The sequence below is a fragment of the Scleropages formosus genome, chromosome 2, assembly GCF_900964775.1.
Source record: "Scleropages formosus chromosome 2, fSclFor1.1, whole genome shotgun sequence".
In the NCBI taxonomy this organism is placed as follows: Eukaryota; Metazoa; Chordata; class Actinopteri; order Osteoglossiformes; family Osteoglossidae; genus Scleropages; species Scleropages formosus.
In genome coordinates this window covers 35,842,161-35,862,074 of record NC_041807.1, presented here as the reverse complement: position 1 = coordinate 35,862,074, position 19,914 = coordinate 35,842,161, and the positions used below count along the sequence as shown (strand labels likewise).

The window sequence follows — 19,914 nt, the reverse complement described above, 5'->3', positions numbered from 1 at the left end:
TTTTCCCCCGTTATTAACCTTGTGCGCGAATTGCTCGGGTGCCGCAAATGGAGGTTAACAGCTGCGATTTGTCTTGCGCTGCTCGGATGAGGCGCACCCGCATTGTGGGGCTCCGAGGCCAACTGGGACCGTGCGCCGCACCATGAATAGTCTGCCCTCCTTCCTCTTTTAGAGAAATCCTCCCACATGGATCGAAGCCCAGAGTTAGTCAGCTGGGGTTCTTCCCCGCCACCCCACAATCCCCCCCCAACCCCCATCATCTTCTAAACCAGAGAATCCGACTGCCTCGAAGTCCTCCAGTGTGTGTGTGTATGTATGTTAGGTATATATGTTATGCATAAATAGTAGATATTATGTAGTCATAATACTGTATATGCATACATTATTTATGTGTATAATGCATAAGATGTGCAATATATGTATGTACTGTATATATATATATATATATATATATGTATGTATGTATGCATGCATATATATACAGTACATACATACATATGTATGTAATGATGCATCATTCTTCTGGGTGTTTCCCTTAGCCCAAAAGGCAAGCTGTGTTTGTGTGTGTGTGCATATGAGAGGGAGAGTGCGCGTGGTGTGTGGGCTTTTTATATGTCTGCAGTGCTTGACGATTCTCAGCTATTCTGCCGCCTCTGTCGCTCCACCCCCCTCCCCCCCCATACACACTTAAGCAAGTACACGCTCCTTCTCCCACTCACACTCCCGTCCACATGGACACAGGTGTAGGGGGGGAAAGCCAAGGAGTAAGGCGCCTTCCCTGGCTCTGCATTCCTTCACCCCTCCTTTCCTCCCTCCCTCTCTCTCTCTCTCTCGCTCTCTCTCTCTGTCTCTCTCTCTCTCTCATCCTCCGAAGGGAATCTCGCATTTCTCCCGCTCAGGTCTTCGCAGCTGTCGCCAAGCTGGGATCGCCGCAGAGAAGGTGGGTGCTGATAGCCTCGCGACTCCTCCTCTCCTCCTCTCATCCTCCCTCTCCGCTTGGCCGATGCCGTGCCGGAGGACCTTCAGAGAGTAGATCCGCATTGTGTTCTGCACCGACAGCAGACGTAAGCGCGGCAGTCTGCCTCCGACACCCCCCTCCTGTGCTTCCTTCGCCGTTTCCACCGAATGCATTCTCTCTCGCTCAGTAGATGGGCATCCCTCATTGATCCGGATTGCTCTTAGGACCACTCGTCGGCGAGGTGTGTGCATGCACTCGCCCACGGCTCGTATCTTTTCATTTCGTTTCAGAAAGGTGAGTCGTCCAGCATCTCGTGCCTTCTGCATGTGTGGGATCGAGGGGCATATGCATCGGCTGAGCAATGCCGCCACACTGATCAGCTGGTTCTGCAAGCCTGCCGAGTCGTGCCTTTCTGCTACAGGTTCCAGCCTCTCAAGACTTTGGTGTGTGGCGAGCGTTTGGTGTTGACCTTAACGATGGACGGGTACCTGTGGCGCGTTGCACTGTGTATCCAGCGATTGTTCTCTGCGGTTCTGTTCTTGCCTCTTCTGATCGGGTTCAACCCCCGGGGGAAGGGGTTGATCCGAGGCAGCCCGCAGTTCCGTTTGCCGCAGTTGCTGGAGTGCGGTAACAGTACACAAGGCATGTGGGTGGGCACTAAATCTCAGTTGTTTCAGTAGAGGCCCAGATGAACTTATTAGTGTAAATTAATTTATCAAACAGCCCACAGGAAAATCTGAAGTCACCCTTAAGTTGTCGCCCTGCTTTGACGTAAGGGTTTAGAAGCAGCCTAAGTAATCCAGGAAGAGTCCCACAGGGCAGATCAGCGCTGTCACACCCTGAGACTCGATGCTGTCATCTTTCCCTACGTCAGCGCTTCCCACTTACACACTTTTGCACGTTTGCACCCCCAGACCCGTCACAGGACACCGGTCGGCTCTTACGCAAACTAGTCCGGCCGGGAATCTGTGCTCGGATTTGCTTTGCCATCATGTTGCCTGTTCAGAATTGTAGAAGACTTCTGATAGACCACGTGTCTCGGAGGTGTCCAGGTTCACATGATGCATAGACCGCATTCCTTGCACCGATCATAGCACCGCGTTCGACTTATCCATTATCTCCTGACCAGCTGGGCCTGAGGTGTTGCCAGGGGTGGGAAATTGTTGTTCACCCCTGCAAACACCATCAAGCGTAGAAACATACTGTGGGCCACACCTGGTCAGCTCCATGTCAACTATGTTGGGTAAAATTTCCCAAATAACGGCTCATAAAATAACCTTAACGCGAATAAAAAGAATGAAGGGGTGAGAACGGCACTGCACGACCCTGAGAAAACACACATCTGCTGTTGGATCCCATTTACGGCATGGCTTTGCGTGCAATTTAGACGTTTAAATGGAATCGAAAGTACACTTTGGTCCTTATCAAATTAAAGAGCCTTTTATTACGCATGCATAATGCACAAGCAGGGGGGCATAACAAAAGGCTTCTTAATGCGACTGAAATATGCATTAGATTCTCTTTAAAGTGGTACTTTAAATATAAGTTATGGGACTCATATTTAGGTTACGTGCTACACTGTGCGGCACCCGAGGAACACGGTAAACTAACGGATTTTTATGAGGTTTCTGAGAAGTACTGCCTTCTGTCCTCATTTGCCTTTTTTTTAAAAAAAAAATACTTGTCTTATCAAGGCTTGCAGTTGTGTCGCTGGCGGGGTGTAACTAACTGGATCTCTCCAAGAAACATTGTCCTTCTTAAGAACAGTCATAGCGAGTTGAGTTCGATGGGGGTTAGTCATGTGATCAGCTCGAAAACGCATTGCCTGCTTTTGCGACTTTAGATTAGTGTTAGCTGTAGTACTATTATTATTATTTAGTTTAGTTTGTTATTCAGCGTTTTAAATATAAAATGCATTTACGGCTTATGTTGGTTTTTTTTTTGTATCCATGCTGATGTACTGGCCCACTTGTGAGCAGTCTGGCTTCTAAATGTCTTTGGTGTAATAGTGGGTTTTTTTTGTTTTTTTAAGGGTTTCTGATGGTGGAGAAGGGGCGGCAGGTGGCGTAGCGGTTAGACCTGGCGCTGTGTAATCGGAAGACCTGCTGTAATACCGTTAAGCACAGTAAAAATGACCTGTCTCAAAAAATGGACATTGCAAGTAGCATAGTGTACAAACCTCACACTGTAAGCTGCTTTGGAGAAACGTGTCAGATAAATTAGTAAATTATTAATACATTAATAAATAATAACAACACGAGTGATTTCAGGCAGCAAGAAAAAGGTAAGAAGTTTCCTCTAAACTTCTCAGTCCCAAAAAAATTGTGACTTTTTTTTTGTGGGCCTTTAGTTGCTTCGGCCAGCTGATAGTGTAGCGGCTCAAAGTGTTTTCTTTGATTCTGAAGGTCATGGGTTCAAGTCTCGTTTAATAGCAGCGAACAAGGTCCTTACCCTAAATTGCTCCAGTAAAGGTACCTGACTGTGTAAATGAGTACATAACTGTAGGTATCTCAGTGTTGTAAGTTTCTGTGGAGAAAAGCATCAGGTAACTGTGAATGTGTGGATCATCTGTGATTTGTGTTGAACGGCACAGTTCAGTCACTAGGGGCAATGATATAATAATAGACCGTGGTAACAATCAAACTGTCCTTGATAAAAACAGATTTTATTGTTCCGAGAATGCCGTAATTATTCCGGTGCTGTTTTTAGTGCTTGTAAGTGAGAAGTCACAAGCACCGTGGTAAACAAGGGATTCCAATCCCATTTCGACAACCTTAACCAAAGTTTACTATGGTGTACAGTAAGTCACAAATTGTATTATGCACCATAATAACCTCAAGGATATAAAGTATAAACATTTAACGTGCATTAAGTGATGTTGTGGGATAGGGCTTTGTTCTTTTTTTTTAATTAATTTCACACATTATTAACGCTTAAATAATACAAATATATTAAATAATATAAATAATACAAATATAAATACAGGACAGTATTATAATTTCATGCTGGACTGTTATTTTCACTCAGATTTCTAAATCTGTTTTCTTTTGCTTTTTTCTTTTTTGTAGCACTAGAATACTCAGCTTTTTGCTTGGTAGCTGTTGTTAAAAAAGAAAAAGTAACGAACAGAATTACAAACAAAACATTCTGTAAATGGAGCAAATGTTTTCGTAAGGAAGGTGAAATTTCTAACAGACATATTGACTGAGTGAATAAGAAATATGTTTCTCTGTGGCAGTGAGGCCAGCCCATGTTCTCGTACGGCAGTCGGTGTAGGGGCGTTGCGACCGAAATTCGGGACTCGAAAAAATAAGGTGAATGGGACGGCCGTCGTAAGTAGGGATTGTCGATAGTCACACGTTGTAAGCGGAGGACCTCCTGTATAGCAAGTAGAGATGATCGCCGCTGCCGGCCCTTTCTGTGCTTCCGACGGGCTGATTGTGCTTGGTCATGTCGAGATCGGGACGGGAGGGCAGGGCTTCACCGGGTGCCTCATTGTCCGCAGATGCATTAGCTTCTAAAGCGGCGCAGAACACCATCTCCAGAACGCATCAAGGAGCCGGCAGGGCGAGCTGTGCAAATGCATTATCGATCGCGCTTAATATAGACCACAAAGCAATGGTCTAGGGAAGAGGAGCCGTTTCGGAGGCGCTAAGTCTGCTGACGGCTTCCCGCTATCGATGGGTACGCGATGCCGGCCTGCAGCCGACCAGTGGTGTGTAAGGGGAAGCGTACATTGCCTGCGAACATTCACATGTAGTCCGTCTCAAAGACAGAACCGGATACCCCGTGAAAATGATACGAAAAAAGAGTTCACTAGTTTTGTTCTCAAAGCACCGGGTTGCCCAGTTTATTGGGGAAAGGAGGCTCCACGTCCTCCCAGCTCTTCTGCAGCACCTAACTAGCACCGTGACCCTACTAGGACAAGCGGGATGGAAAATGGATGGATGGATGGATGGATGGATGGATGGATAACATGGTTTTTTCATAACACATGAGTGTGTCACTTATCCAGAATCTCCATGTGGTCATTAAGTGCAAGCATTAATGCTATTTGACCAAGGGTCAGCAGGGATAACTGCTCTCTGGTACTGTTTAGAGAAAGATGTGTGAGTTATCTACCCCCTGAGATAGGGAAAACAACGTTTCCTGCGTGAATTTCTAGGATTTCTAGGACGCTGCCCAAGCCTCGCTCCCAAACATGTGGTGTCATTTTAAAAGCAGAGAATGTCCCCAATAAGGTGCGTTAGGAGTTGGTATTGTAGCATGTAGTTTGGGAGAAACAAGTAAACAACTCATGTCCTCTACAGTGGACAAAATTCAATGGCTGAGTCTTAGAGGTTTAAACAGTCTAAATACCATTGAACAGACACACATTTTCAGAACTGCTTGTCCCAGTTGGGGTCACAGGGAGCCAGAGCCTAACCTGACAACACAGGGCATAAGGCCGGAGGGGGAGGGGACACATCCAGGATGGAATGCCAGTCTGTCGCAAGGCACCCCAAGCAGGACTCGAACCCCAGACCCACCGGAGAGCAGGACCTGGTCCAACACACACACTTTCTGAACCGCTTATCCCATACGGGGTCGCAGGGAACCGGATCCTACCCAGCAACACAGGGCGTAAGGTCAGAAGGGGTGGGGACACACCCAGGACGGGATGCCAGTCCGTCACAAGGCACCCCAAGCGGGAATCGAACCTCAGACCCACTGGAGAGCAGGACCCAGTCCGACCCACTGCGCCACTGCGCCACCACACCCCCTCCATTCAACAATATGAACACAAAATAGTCTGCAGTTCCACCAGCTGTTGACAGCTGGTTTTAGACCTGGGGGGGTAAAAATCCAGAGAGCAAATGAGGGGCTGGAAGGGCGGTCCTAGGGTTGGGACCACTTAACGTTCGCCACATGCTAAACGGTGTAGTGCTGCAGTGCCGTAGGGGCGAATGTCATCCCTAAGGTGCAGTACTGTGGTCCGGAACCATTTGCTTCAAAAGGAGCCCAAAACCACAGAATTAATCGAAATGCAATCTCGGAGTCTGTGTACTATAACAGCAGGAGCCCTGTAATGGCACAGTAACCTCAAGAAGCTCTCAAAACGGTGCCAGGTCACACAGTGTTTAAGGAAACAGGCATATAACCGGAAGGTTGTTAGGTCGAGTCCCAGGGCACTTCGCAGTAAACCACATCCAGTTATTCAGCATTTTTACAGCAGAGCAACATAGCACACTTTTCGGCTCTTTAATGTCACCAGTTCACCTGAAACACATCCTTTGGCTCTGGGAAGAAACCAGAGCGTCCACGGGGAATCCATACAAAGTCCACACCGACTGAGCAGGGAATCAAACCCATGTCCAGCTGCCCCATCCACACAGTGTGAGACACCAACACTGTCCGCTGTGCCACCAGGCAGACGTGTCCTGTTATTAATCGCAATTTCACAAACGCTTACCATCATCAATAACTCTTCTCAATGGACCGAGGAGTGTGTGTTTATTCAACACGCTCAAGTTGCGTGCGTAACAATGTGTTAGCGTCAAAGGAAGGACATCTCGGAGGTCAAAACTAGGGGTCGGTGAAACTCCTCCCCAACCTTATCCCACTACTCTCACAAGTGTGGGCGAAACTGAGCTCACGCAGTAGCTGCACCAGACACATCTTTCACACCCGAATCATTTTCTCATGCTTCATATGGCATTAGATTATTGTTTATTAGCCCTATCAAGTCTGTGCGACCCCCCCCCCCCCCCTCCCCCCACCTCCCTTCTGTGCCTGTGTCGCTTTCTCCCGTGTTCCACCGCTTTACCCCGCACTTGAATTACTGCCATTAAAAATTGAGTGTGGTGAAACGGGATATGGCACGAGTGGCCCAAAGTCACCCTGATTTATTCACTGGAACAAACAGCACCGCGGTGCCGATAGCATCTCTGCTCACCTGCAAGCAAATTGGATGTGGCGAGAGAATTGTTTTTTACCGCCTCCGTGCCAGCCAGAGACTGTCCTCTTGGGCTTTTCATACATGCACTCATAAAGGTGGTTATGTGTGAATAGTCCTGTGTAGAACACTGCGGGACAGCAGGTGGCGTAGTGGTTAGAGCCCTCATTTGTTCCCGATGTAATAAAAAGTCAAACGTGTCTACCTTCCTGAAAAAGATCTTTTTTGTGTTTTTGTTAATTTTCTATGTTGTTTTTTATTAAAAAAAAAAATCAGTGTCTGTTACTCCTCAAATCCATTATTGCGTTGTCCATTGTTCCGCAGGTGGATTGTACTTACCCTGAATTGATATAGTAAAAATTAACCAGCTATATAAATGAATAAATCAGTGTAAGTAGCTTCGTGTACACACCCAACATTGTAAGTTGCCTGAGAGAAAGGAGTCACCTAAATAATAATAATAATAATAATAATAATAATAATAATAATAATAATAATAATGTGACACTACGTTGAGAATTAAAAATGAATGCGGATTCTCCCTATTACAGTAAATCCGACCTTGTTCTTTCTTTCTTTAATATAACAGTTGAGTTTATAATGTTCAAATGCTGTCTCTCCTTTGTAGTTTTGTTTCCGGGAAACTCCAAATTGACATGAACAACAGCCCAGATCTGTCCAGGTTGGTGGAATATGAATCTGATTGATGTGGCTATAATAACCGGGGGGGATAAATAAATGCATTTCTCAAAGGAATAATGAGCAGAGAGTAGCGTTCAGCTCCGCGTTCCTCTTTCAAAGCTGCCCACGGGGGGGAGTAACCTGTGGTCACGGTGCAACGCACAACAGATGGCTTGTGTACCAAATGAAAACAAGAGCGCAAACAGTGCTGAGAGGAAAACATGGGGTGTGGAGATGGAGAGATGCAGCCACGCTGGTGGGCACGATGGTGGAGTAAAGGGGTGGGATGGGTCAGGTGGACGATGGGGACTGGTACCACCACCAAATTAGGATGGACAAGTGAATTCCTTCACTGGGCCCCAAGGATGATCTCACCTGCAGACTTCCATGCAGTTATTAACTATTAACTATATATTATTAAATATTATTTAGCTGCTTTAGTTGCATCTTGCAATGGGAGGTTTGTACACTGCTTACAGTGATTTACCCATTTATAGAGCTGGGACATTTTTACTCTATCAATTCAGGGCAAGTACCTTGATCAAAGTATTTCCTTCGGCATCAGTAAAATTTTATTCTGTTTATTGATGAATTGATGATGGAAAGAAACAATGTTGATGAGCAGGCAGCAGCTGTAGTGCCCTTCATCTAAGTACTTACCCTCAACCGTCACTCACACACACTGGCTAAAAACACTTGTCCCAGTAAACCAAAGCCTAACCTGGCAACACAGGGCACAAGGCTGGATCTGGGAGAGGACACACCCTGGACGGGATGCCAGTCCATCGCACAGCACCCCAAGCAGGACTTGAACCCCAGACCCACCAGAGAGCAGGACCCAGCCAAGCCCACTGCACCACCTCGCCTGCTTTACACTCCCCTGATACAGTAAAAATTACTGTAAATCGCTGGAAGCAATTAGGTATGCAAGCTTCACAAAGTTCTCTTGAACAAAAACGTCAGAGAAATGAATGAATAATAATTTAAAATGTAGGATAAGATACAAAGGTTGTATTTTCACTGCAGAAAAAAGTGATTTTTCTAGGAAGTGGCATCATACCAAACTGATCTCCGCTCCTTATCCTGAAAGGACTAAATCCAATTTTTAAGTATGACATAATGTCTAGATGCAGCCGATACGAAATTTAATCCAACCAGCTGCGCTGCGTTGATAATCGACATCAGCTGTCAGAGGCCTTGACATAATTGTATTTAGTCTTTCTGGGAGGAAGTGCTCTCTCGGGGAAAAGGCCGCCCAGATGTCTGTCGTTTTCGACCAGGACAGGGACAAGCCTGGTATTCGGGAGCGTCAACCGTGTCTCCACCAGGAGACCACTATGGCTATTAATAAACCAGTGGGACACATGCACAGATAAACTGTCAAATTCCATACATAGGCACATGCGACATGGGTTGTCTTTGGGGATCACACATACTCCGGGGTCTCCATAATGACTTGTAGTTAGCGATTTTTTTTTTTTCCACATTTTTTTTTTTTTTAAATTCTGAATATTTGTGACATTTAAGAATTATTCCCTGCAACTCCTATAATAATCAGAACACTTTTTTCCCCCCACATCCAGTGGTGCCTTTTGAAATTAAAGCCTGATAGATTTTATGGCAGCAAAAACTATTTGTCATTTCAGGCCAGCAGGTTCTCTACTGGTTGTTGTTATTGTTTATTATTTATGTGGCACCTTAAGTAATTTACAGTGTTATGTTTGTACTCTCAGCTACTTGCAGTGATTTACCCATCTATATAGCTGGCTCTTTTTTTACTGCATCAATTTAGTGTAAATGTCTAGATTGGGGGGCTATAGAAGGAGCAGAGAGCAGGCTGTTGCCCCTGTAGAACTATGACTTATTATAGAATATTATAGGTTATGGAAGTATGGAGACTCATCCCAATAGGCTTGTTGTAAGCATCTAATAAGTATTTTTTTCATATCTACATAATAATCCCTGATATTCTCACTAAGAGACACATATATATATAATCCAGGCATTGCTGGTCGCTCTGGAGAAAAGCATGAGCTGAATGAGTAAATAAACAAATAATGATGTTGAACACCTTTGGGATAATAAAAGGCAGAAATCTGAATCTATCAGGTGCAGGAAAATGAAAATGTGGCGGAAAGGTTTAGTGAGGAAACCTATAATAACCATGTGCTGGATCTGTAGGCGATTAGTGGTTCCATTAGGTGTTAATGATGGCCAGTAGATTGAAAGGGCAGCAGGTGGCGTAGTGGTTAGAGGCAACAGTGTATGTGGGTTTGAATCCCCGCTTGCATGGTCATACTACCGTTTGAGCAGCGTATTTCTCATCAGTTGATACGTTAAAAATTTCCCACATGTATAAATCACTGTCTTGATGTAAGTCACTTTGGACAAAGGTGTCAGCTTTGGTGTGCAATAAGAAACCTTACAGTGATTTCACAAGAAACTGGGTGAAAAAAACTGATTCCGCAAGTGGCTGAGAAATACTTTTATGTTTTTATCCCATTGCCTTCAATTTTCCGATTTTTTTAAACTTCATTCATTAATTTAGTTGACACTTTTCTCCAGAGTGACTTACAATTATTTACCCAGTTATACAGCTGGCTAATTTTACTAGAGCAATTTAGGATAAGTATCTTGCTCATGGGTACTCACGGATACCCAGAGGTGGTATTTGAACCCATGTTCCTTGAATCCAAAGGCAGCAGTTCAAAGTAATACAGTATCAGCTGTCCTCCTTTCCGCCTGTTAAGTGTGTCATTCCTGCTTGCCGTTTTTGGCTTTGTGTGTGTGTGTGTGTGTGTGTGTGTCTGTGTGTGTCTCTGCTGTCACAGTTGTCTCTCTCGCCAGCCATCACATAGACTGTCACTGACCCCCACCCCCGTAACCCCACGACGATGCCATCAGACAGCAGGAGAACAGGACGTGACCCATCCATCACGAACCCCTAACTGTACGCTTCGCGTTGCCATAGAAAGTGGAGCAGATCCCATTGGATGTCTCTGTCAGGCTGCCGCGCAGCGATTGGCCGGGGACCAGCTGCAGGGTGTGTGCGGACGCAGCTTTACTCAGCAGTGTGTCCGCTGATGTCTGCGTCCTCTGTGCCCGGCTCTCTCTCTCTCCCCCTCATCTTGGCTGCCGCAGTCACCTCCTGACCCGAAACTCGCAGCTCCATCTGTAGCGGACGCCCCTGGCCACCGTGCGCAGCGCAGAGTGATCACACGGAACAGCCCGGCTAATTAGAATATCTCGTTTCTGCAAACGGGCCATTTGTTTGTTCGTTGGCTTAAAGGAGGCGCACCTTTACCCCCTTCCGTCCTAAAGATGCTCATTTCTATCATTCGCTGCGCTGCAGTAAGAGCACAGTTTTTGTGGTGTTGTACCTTGCTCACGGATACAATAGCAGGAGATGGGATTTGAACCCGGCTGCCTCGATTGCAAGGGCACAGCTCGAAACACCACGCCCCCTGGTGTCCCTCACGTGCCTTGCAGGGTGTCTTCAAGTTCGCACAGCTGGCCTGCTCTGACCTGCAGGGGGGTAATGGTAGTGTAACGGTGCGATGGACTTGCACCACAATCCCCGTGAGTAAAATTATGGTAGTTGAGTGAAAGGGTTGGCACTTCACCCAGGCTCCTCTGCACCAAATACCCATTTATTCCTTAGGCTCTTAATATACTTTTTAAAGGAGAGCATCTGTGTTAACTGTACCGGCAGAAGTCGTGCCCGAGTTCTTAACGGCAAAACAAAGAGCTATTGAACCACAAAGAAAACAAAAACATTGCCGCAGTTTCTTGGGAAGGTTACTGTCCTGCTCTTATTTGAGGGGGGAGACATGGAATCTTTTCTCAGCAGACATAACTAAATTACTCTGGGAAAATGCATGGTAAAAACCATTTTTATACAGGTCCTGTAAGTGCGTTAACACAGCTCTTCTAGGTGTCACAACTGTGATATGGACTTGCCCTATGATCTGTGTCATTATTATTATTATTATTATTATTATAATAATGTTGCTTTGTTCTTATTTCTATTATTTTATTCTCATTATTAAATGTTATTTGAAATTTAAAATCATATGCGATGCGAGAGTTTCTTCTAAAGGCTCCCTACGTTGTCATACCCATAAGGATGCAGAAAGACGGTGTCTTGTCGAACCTGTGGCCCTTCCTGTCTGCAGCCTCCTGGCTGCCTGTCACGAACAGGTACCCTGCAGAGCGTCCTTCTGTCATCCATCTCTGGGTTCTGCCCCCCTTCTGAGAGAATACAAGAGTGGACTGTGTAGGTTAAGGACCTATACTTGTAAACTGATGGTTGTTGGTTCTAGTCCCCTGAAGAGTTTTCCCCACTGTGTTTATGCTGTACTAAATAATGCCGCTTACATAAACTGATCACCTGTGGGATGGCTGCAGAGGTGAAGCAGCTTAATATGATTGTAAAACAACCTGCAGCATCTGAGGGTTACCTCGATACCTCAGTACAGGTAACAGATATGATCTGCTTATTTACATGTTACACAGCAAGTCGGGGATATTAGGGGCTGTTGCTAAGAGGACCTTGGCTTCGTGGTCTCATTTACTGTGTTATCTGGGATATTGAATATTAGGAATCTTTGAGATGAGAACATGGGTATCATATGTATAGTATAGTATAGTAGAGTATAGTATAGTATAGTATAGTGTAGGACTGCAGGGGATGGGCTGGGTCAGAGTTGAGCTATTTCTGTGTGTGTGTTTGTGTGTGTTTGTGTGTGTGTAGGACCTTGAGAATAATTGAAGGACAAGTAATGTTCATCATTAAATCCATATTGTTTGGGATATAGTAACATTACATGTATTGATTCATAAGAAAAGACACAACATGAAGACAGGTGAAGTGTTTGGGGAGACAGGTGTATATGAGGGATCAGGACTGAGGTTCACAGAGAGAGTAAAATCTCAGTAAAAGATGGATTTGGTGCTCAAAGACACTTACATCTGCATTACATTTATTCATTTAGCAGATGCTTTTCTCGTACATCTCATAGAAAATGCAATGTGTTCATTACATTAACAGAAAGAGAGACATAGATGCAGACGTGTGATTCTTAAGTAGTTTCTTTCCACCATATGAACCAATGTTTATCACATGAGTAGCTGCATAAAACCTTATCCAAATATCCACGATTCCTGATCACCTTCCTATTAATATTTTTTTTTTTTTTGAGATACAAATAAACATTTACGTTACAGTACAGGAATAGCTGTGTAAAGCTTCATCCGGGAATGATCTTAAAGTTAAAGTGCATGAACATTTACACCTTATATAAACTTAAGAGACGATGGGCGAAGTGAGTCCGGAAGAGGTGAGTTTTCAGACCCTTTTTAAATGAGGACAGAGATTTAGCAGTTCTGAGTGACAGGGGAAGGTCGTTCCACCACAAGGAAGAACCTCTTTGCTTTACCTTTTGTGCGTGGGACCACCAGGTGGGCAGATGTGGAAGAGCGTAGCGGACTGGTTGGGGTGTAGCAGGCAATCTAGAGGGCAGGTGTTTGCAGGGAGTCACACAGAAGGTGCTGGTGCCTCACAGCACATGGGATGTATGTTAGAAGCTGGTTTACACACTGTCCCTGTATTTATGCAGATTTTCTTAGGGTGCTCTGGTTTCCATGCACAGTCAAAACATGTTTCAGTTGATTTGCTGGCTTTTAATTACCATAGTGTGCACGTGTGTGTGTGTCCAGGGTGTATCCTGCTCATGTCCCGTGGTTCCGGTATAGACTCTGAACCATCATGACCCTGCATTGTGGAAAATGAAGACTGATGAATCAATGAAATTGTTTTCAGGATTTAATCTTGTGTGTTTAATTAATTTGTTACAGTGGCACAGTGAGTAGCCCTGCTGCCTCACAGCACCTGGGGGGTGCGAGAGGACTTGGGTTTGATCCCCGCTCAGCGTGTGTGGAGCTTGCATGTTCTCCCCCGTGTCTGTGTGGGTTTCCTCTGGGTGCTCTGGTTTCCTCCCACACTCCAAAGACATGCTGTTCAGGTTCACCCACAGTGTGTGTGTGAGTGACAGAGAGAGAGAGTGTGTTCCACGGATGTATGGATGAGTGACCCAGTGTAAGTAGTGTATCTAGCAGTGTAAGTCACCGCGGTGAATAAGGTGTGTGGGCTCATAATACTATATAGAGTTCATTGGAAGTTGCTTTGGAGAAAAGTATCAGTTAAATAAATAAATGTGATTTATACTATAATATACAACCCTTCTGTGTAAATGGGCAAATAATTGGAAGTGGCTTAAAACTGTGAGTCGCTTGGGAGAAAAGCATCAGCTAAACGAATAAAAGTAAATGAAAACCTATTTAAATAAAACAGTAGATAATTAAATTATTCACTATGTGAAATTTCTTCAGGCTGTGTTCAGAATTGCTGTAATATTCTAAAAAGGCCACAAATAAACAATGTAAAATACGCAACGTCAGGTTTCCGGGAAGAATGTGTCACTTTGTGTACGCGTTACGCTGTTTGATGAACGAAGACGAAACAAGAGGTCAGAATAGATCCCTCAGCCTGGTCTTCCTGAGAATGAACTTTGTCTCCTGAAGGCCTTTGGGTGTCGATTTCCTTTGGTTCGGTCTGTCTGCAGAGGTGTTGCCATCCTAGCTCTCAGCGGGGGTACTGCTATATCTGTGCGAACAGGACCTTTCACTGATGTACTCCGTTACCAGACTTGCCGTCGTGGTGCTCGACTGCCCACCGTGGTATCAGTGTGTCCTTCCCCGCTGGGCCGCTGAGCCGCTGCCCTCCGTGTCCCTCCACGTCCCTCCGTCGACTTGTCTTCGCCGGAGAGTTATTCTGGGACTCTATTACAAGAAGTCATCTAGCGACGGCAGCCCGAACACAGAGCAGCGCGTCGCCCCAGATTCGTTTCTGGCCCCCTGCAGGGCTCAGTTACCGAAAAAATAAATAGAGAATCTCCTCCGTTTTCTGCACATCCCTTATGACAATTTTTAATGTGCCATTAAGTGGCGTGAAATGAAATTACTCTGGGTGTAAAGGACCTCCAGGAGACGATCGCCTCTTCTGCGCAATGTCTCGTTTGTTTTTCAGGACCGCAGGTCTCGGTTCTAGAATGTTCTGGCTGCGCGCGTAAGATGGGCCACTGCGTGTAACACGCCGCCTCTGTCTCAGATCTGCTGCGGTTGTTGGTCTCCTCAAGTGGGACATCGTTAGCTGGGAATGGGTGGATGTGGGGGAGCGGAATGCTGGGAACTGCAGCCATAGAATCGAAAGGGTTCTGGGATTTTTATTGCTTCGCCAAAAACACGTGGATGTAAAAAAAACTCTACGGCTGTACATATGTACTGTTCTTCCAGAAACTTCTGCCCTCCGCATGTGTTCTTAGTGCAGAAAGTGGTCTGTCCACAGTCACTGCCCATCCATGTGGTTGCTGGTCGGTCGTCCCCTTTTTATTTCCTCCAAGCATCACCCTTGTTCGATCCGATCTTCTCGCGACGCGTCCAAAGCATTGAAACCCCAGTTTAATTATTCGTACTTCCAGCGAAAGTTCTGCCTTGATTTGACCCAACATCCATCTGTTTTTCTGAAGCAGTTGCACTCAGTCTCTCGCAAGAGACAGTATCCATTTGTATGTTTACATGCATTGAGCTGACACTTTATACCAAAGTGACTTATAGTGTTAATCTACAATTACTTACCAATTTATACAGCTGAGTAACTTTTACTGGTGTAATTTATGGTGAGCGATTTGTTCAAGGAAACTACAGCCAGAGGTGAGATTTGAACATGTAACCTCTGAGTCCAAAGATCGTAGCTGTAATTGCTGTGGTGCCAGGTGTCCCTGAAACAATAAATAATTATTAATTTAATAAATAAAATATACCTATATCCAAAGCAAACATTTACCTGAATGTGCAGCTGGGTAATTTTTACCGCATCAGCTCAGGGTAAGTACCGTGATCAAAACTACTACATTGGGAGTGTGAGCTGGGGTCAGGCCATGAGCTTCGAGCTCACATGCCACCCCATAACGGCTGCACTACCCGCTGGTGATGAGACAATAGAACGGGGATGAGAACTTCTGAGACGCTCAGTTATTAGGAATTAAAAATTCATTTTCACGTGGGCAGGTCTGGCCACAGCATATGTATCTTCTGCATCCTCTTCTCCATATGTACTAAATCATTTTCAAATTTGAAACCGAGCGTAATCGGCGAGCGAAGCTGCGTCTCCGGCCGCCCGCTGAGCGACGGAAGTGTGGAGCAGGAGGCCGTGGCTCCCGTGGCGTTAAGTCCTCTGAGACAGTGCTGTGCGCGTCCATCTAGGGCAGTGCCAGTCGCAGAGCGGGGGCGCCGCGGAGCGCTCCTGTCTCTTCGTCCCGGATGGTGGGCGGAGGGGGGGCAATTCTGCAGCGTCCCGATAAAGAACCCGGTCAGCAGAGAGTAAAGCGCCGCAATCGCTCTGCCCCCCGCCGCAGCATCTCCGCTCCGTTTCATTATCTGAGTGGGGGGTGCAGCGCCCCCCCACTGGGAGTTAACCCAGCAACCCGGGAGGCCGGTTCCAGTGGGTCGCTACACGCCGAGATGTTTTTACACCAAACCCGGGCTCTGATTCAACAACACATCACCGCCGTGTTGTATGAGCTTCCTTTGGTTCTCGAACCGCGTCATCGGGGACGATGGCGTTCGCTGAGTTTACATCGTTGAGTAGCAACAGAAACAGTCCCTTTCGCTGCTGTTCAGCCTCCCCCCCCCACACCGCCAATATACTCAAGACAATTGGGAACTTTGGAAGAGCTACCGGGCAGCACACCCTGGTCACCTGCAGGTTTTCAGTTCAAGTCCCTCTCCTGCTCTAGTACTCTTGTACTTACCTTTAAGAAGAGGGATGTTGGTAGTGTTGTAGTCAGCACTACTGCTGTTGGACCAAAAGCTTGTAGGTTCCAATCCCACCAGTAGTTCTCTTGGGCAAGGTAATTACCCTGCTGTATACATGGGTAAATAATTCTAAGCTGCTTTAGAGAGAAGTGTTGGCTAAATGAGTAAGTGTAAAAATATTGACCTGAATGGGTAAATCAGTGTAAGTAGTCTAGTGTACAAAACCCAACGGCTTCAGTTCCCCATTGGGCTTTCACTTCTTCGGTATCATAATATTTATTTTAATTTATACTCATTTCTTTCATTCAACTGAAAAGGTAAATGCTCAAATGTCCATGTTCTGGCACCGCTGATGAAAACACTGAGTAAAATACTCAGCTCTGCACAGAAGCATCAGCGGAGGATGGAGGACTTAGAGTATATTTTAAGAACTTCTACGTCATGCTCCTGTTATGATCTCTGCGTCCCTTGATGTATGTCCTCAAAAAAGGATGGCGACGCAGTAGGGTGTAGCTCGTGATCGATCGGCGACGAGGCTCCTCGTTACGACCCTCTAACGCCTCCACCTCCCATCTCCCCCATCTGATGGCACGCTACAGCACTGGACCGGATGGAAACCCATCCTCTTCCCCTGCATTGCGATCAGAGAGAGTCACCTTCATTCCGCCTCTCCGTTCGTCCTTCTGCTCATTAGCATATCCTTTTTCTGCGTTTGCTTACCCAGCTTAATGGGTTGTGAAATTCACCTCCCTCTTGTCATTCCTCTGAGGCCTGTCATAATGGAGAGACCTTCAGTGTTCTTGCAGTAATTTATTTATTTATTTTTTTCCCGCTCAGCTTTGGTTTACCTCCCGTGCGGCAGTCCATTCGAAACCACCCTCGTAAGACGTAACGTCTGCTCTGCTTCCCTCTGTGGTGAATTACCCTGCTGCGTGACTGGGTCAACAATATTAAGTGCCTTAGGAGAAAAGTATCAGCTAATGAATGAATGAATGAATGAATACATGGAATTGCAGTTTCTCTTCTTGGGCAGCAGGTGGCGCAGTGGTTGGAGCTGCTGAGGTGCTGGGGGGATGTTACATATCAAAAGAAAGTAAAATAAATGGGTGTAATTGAAAAAAACGGTTAAAACAAGGCTAATAATAGTTTCTCTTCGCCGGAACGTAAGATGATGACACACATTATTAAAATAAACGAGGGAGCGTGAATCTCGGTTTCCCCACCAGTAAGCTGTTCTCAGGTTTACCTTCAGAGAGCACAGATAGCCTTGCGACAGGAGCAGAATTCAGCACTTTCGAGGTGTCGGCCCCGGGTTCGAATCTCATTTCCTGCTGTAATGCCTTTGAACAAGATGCTTCCCCGGAACTGAGTTGGTGACAGCGATGAGTAAATGCGGATGTGGGGTTTCACCCCACAGTTGCCGCCAGCTCCAGACTAGATGCCCTCTCCTGAGGCCAACCGCTACTCTGGTGTGAGGGCGTCGGACGCGAGGCCTGGAGACGAGGTGTACGTGAGGCTTTCCGTTCCAGCTGAGCGCTTCTGCGTTCGAGCGAACTAATTATTCTCCTAATTGACCTAATTTATGCGTCGCTCTCAGCTCCGAGGCTGTAAGCGGATAAAGAGGATACACACACGAGATCCCTTGAGAACCGCGATCGGACACCTGTGCCCTAAAGGAGCAAGCCGGCTGAACATCAGGCGTTCTGCCTGCACCCAAGGCATGCTGGGAGATCTGGAGGCTAACAGTGTGTTGGAGTTATGCAAGTCTCCTTGAAAGGGTCACAAAAGCGGTGATGTGGTACATCAGGGAAGCTGTGAGCAGGGAATGTGTGTAGGTGTCCTCCGAGTGCTCTGGTTTCCTCCCACATGCGTTTCAGGTGAATTGGTAACTCTAAATTGTCCATAGTGTGTGAGCAAGAGTGTGTGTTATTGCATGGCTCTAGACTAACGTCCTGTCCAGGGTGTGTCCTGCTTCACGCCCTATACTTCCAGGATACACTCTGGATCACCAGGACTCTGCATTGGATGAGTGGTTTACCGATAATGAATGAATGAATGAAAGTCAGAATATTTATGTAGACTCTCCTAAAGTCAAAGCTTGAGCTGTCAGGTCAAACCATTCCAAAAGCAGAACTGTCCACAATGGGGGTCAGAATATAACACAGGAGAAAAAGGAATGTTTTCTAGAATATTCTTCCCATTGTAAATAGCCACATGGTTTCAGTCCTCCACAGCGATTACGATTTGACAGCTCTGTCCTGATAAGACGGGAGGTGCCAAGGATGCCGTGGGGCCGATGTGTGGAACCCACCCGATGGGCGCCGCGGGGTCCAACGGATGTGGCGGTGTTCCAGCGCCCGTTGCGTTAATTAAAGTCACCATTTTCTGAGAAAATAACACCTACTTTTTTCTTTTAAAATTACTGTAGCTCCTTTTTTTCTGGAGAGAAAAGATTAAAACATTTCATTGCTGGAATTGTTTATACAAAAAACTATAGAATTTAATTTAAATTAAGAATATAAGGTTAGCAAGTCCTGAGTATTGGCTTTAGAGTAAGAATATTTTATCTGGTCCATTGTGTGTGTGTGTGTGTGTGTGTGTGTGTGTGTGTGTCTTTTTTCTATCTCTCTGCCTCTTTTGGGCAGCATTTGACCTTGCCCTCTAAAGCAAGGGTTCAACCGACTGTTATAAGTCCTTTTGGAGAAAAGCATCTGCCGAATGAATGAATATAAATACATGAACATAAATGTAAATGCGTGTCTGTCGGCCCATGTTCCGTTCCCGCTTCTCCTTGCCCACGCGGGACGCACCCGGCACTCCGACGGGGCCCCGCCAGCGCTTTCAACACGCTGCCTACTTAAAAATTCTTCAGGACGAACCTCGCGGGCTCGAGCCTGGTCCACGTCCCCATTAGGACATCATGTGGAGCTGTGCGGCTGCGGGGATGCTTTATGGATCATCTTATAATAACATAATCAGTCCGAATGGATCATCAACTTTCACTTTCTGGTTTCTGTCCAAATGACCCCCTTTCTAAGGAACGAACACTGATTTCACAGATTTCACCATTCATTCAACTCATGCTTTTGCGCAAAGCGGCTCACGATGTTCAGATACAGTACTTACAGTGATGTACCCATTTACTTAGCAGGGTAACTTTTCATGTACCGGTTCAAATGGACTCGGTTTCAGATGATGCAGGGCGGTTTTAATAAAATTAATAATCCATCAGGAAAATCCAGCTCGGTAACTGATTCTTAATTAAAAAAAACTGAATGTAGTTGGAATGTACCAAGTACAATTTCACTCTTAAGTTGTCACCACTCTGATGGTATTTTCTGCTTTATACATTTAGAGAGGGGGAAAGCAAATAAAAACTGCTAAGAAGGTTTACTTAGCAGATGCTTTTCTCCAAAGCAACTTCCAATGAACTCTATGCAGTGTTATCAGCCCACACCCCTTATTC

At 45.8% G+C, this 19,914-nt stretch overlaps 1 protein-coding gene across 4 annotated transcripts in view; it reads left to right on the top strand.

Annotated features, from left to right (window-relative positions):
* The first annotated feature begins 736 nt into the window (after window positions 1-736).
* kcnab2b (potassium voltage-gated channel subfamily A regulatory beta subunit 2b) overlaps window positions 737-19,914 on the top strand; it is a 90,272-nt gene continuing 71,094 nt past the window's right edge. Inside the window, exons 1-2 of one of the 4 annotated variants that reach the window (XM_018736583.2) lie at window positions 950-1,064; window positions 1,249-1,252. The gene's annotated coding sequence lies outside the window, so the exon portion shown is untranslated. The other 3 variants (XM_018736580.2, XM_018736582.2, XM_018736581.2) reach the window with 3 other exon arrangements.